The sequence below is a fragment of the Sinocyclocheilus rhinocerous genome, unplaced genomic scaffold, assembly GCF_001515625.1.
Source record: "Sinocyclocheilus rhinocerous isolate Xijiao unplaced genomic scaffold, SAMN03320098_v1.1 scaffold5141, whole genome shotgun sequence".
Classification (NCBI taxonomy): Eukaryota; Metazoa; Chordata; class Actinopteri; order Cypriniformes; family Cyprinidae; genus Sinocyclocheilus; species Sinocyclocheilus rhinocerous.
In genome coordinates this window covers 1-1,653 of record NW_015660493.1, presented here as the reverse complement: position 1 = coordinate 1,653, position 1,653 = coordinate 1, and positions in this window count along the sequence as shown.

The window sequence follows — 1,653 nt, the reverse complement described above, 5'->3', positions numbered from 1 at the left end:
GGTTATATTTTTGTTTACACATGGTTAAAATATGTTTACTGTAGTGGTAACCATGGAAATCTACAAATACTACAGTTGGTAGTATGGTCACTTTAGTAAAACCATGTTAATTTTCATAAGGGACTACAGTGATGGGCTGTTGCATGCATAAAATGCAACCTTTTTATTTTGACAGTGTATAATTTATATTAACATTACAGAATAGAACATGATCAATATTATCTTTCAACGTTCAATTTAAATGAATGTAATTGCACAAACTATGTAGGCTACAATTTCAATTTGTTTATTGTGAAATAACACAAACATATATGTTTTTCTGTCCTCTGATACATATTGTTCTGGGCTGCCGTTCCCAAAAGCATCAATGCTTTTACAGTACATTTTATTCCTTTCTTTTAATCTGTAATAGTACGGAAGTTCTAAGCGGCCATGCATTATTATAATTGTTTTCTTTCTTGTTTTCTCGTGACCACGACTTAATTTTCTCATGATCTCGACTTAACAAAAGTGGATCTTTGAACAATGATTGTTTGATTTTTAAAACACAACGCATAGTGAGTCTACTGTTGCTATAGTAACAAACGCAACCTTGACGGTGACATTCTAAAACGCTTAACCGGCTTAATGCATTAATTGAGAGTGTTTTTAAAACACCAAACTCAGTATACACATTATCAGTAATTCATACTATTTAACTGTGTACAAACATCCACAGGTACGTGTAGTACAAATCGTTAGTGTCAGTGTCAGTGAATATTACAGTGCACGCAGTTGTTTACTCATACTTGCTTTAAAGGGGTCATAGGATGCCCATTTTCCACAAGTTGATATGATTCTTTAGGGTCGTAATGAAAAGTCTGTATCATAGTTTGGTTAAAATATCTCAATGGTAGTGTAAAAACACTTTTTTACCCGGTCAAAAACAGCTCTTTTCAGAGCACGCAGTTTTGTAGCATTTTCCTTTAAATGTTAATGAGCTCTGCTGACCCCGCCCCCTCTTCGGAGCTGCTCTCAGAGAGACTGTTTACTTTAGCCGCATTCATCGTGAAACTTGCTAATTAGCACATTATTAGGAAAGGCGATTTGCAAAGATTCATTACAAAATTGCTAATTAGCACATTATTAGGAAAGGCGATTTGCAAAGATTCATTAAAAAACCTTATCTCCACGTCTTCTGTAGGGCGAAGCTGGATCACGAATGATTCGCACAAACATAGAAGCATTTAGGCAGATCAGGGGCGCATTCCCTTCAAAACGTAGTCCACTGCGTCTTCAGCGGCTCAGATGTCGGGAGTAAATGACGACTGCTATGTTCATTATTACATCCAACAACAGAACACCTCAGTCGCTTAGGAGTCATTCTTGTCTACAACTGCTCCAGCGGTGAAACGATGGCGGACTGATGACAGCTCACTCAGGGCGGAGCTAAGGTAAGACGCCAGTCCAGTCTGTGCTGAAACGCTACTGTCAATCAAACTATCGTGGGAGGGGCCTGTCTGTGTGACGTCACACAGACAGGCATCTGAGATCGGCTCGATTTGAGAAAGGGGTAAAGATTTTAGTAGATTAACAAGAAACACTGGGTGGATTTTTATCATTATAGGTTGGTTGTGTACACACTGCTAACACACATTTCAGTTCAAACAACTT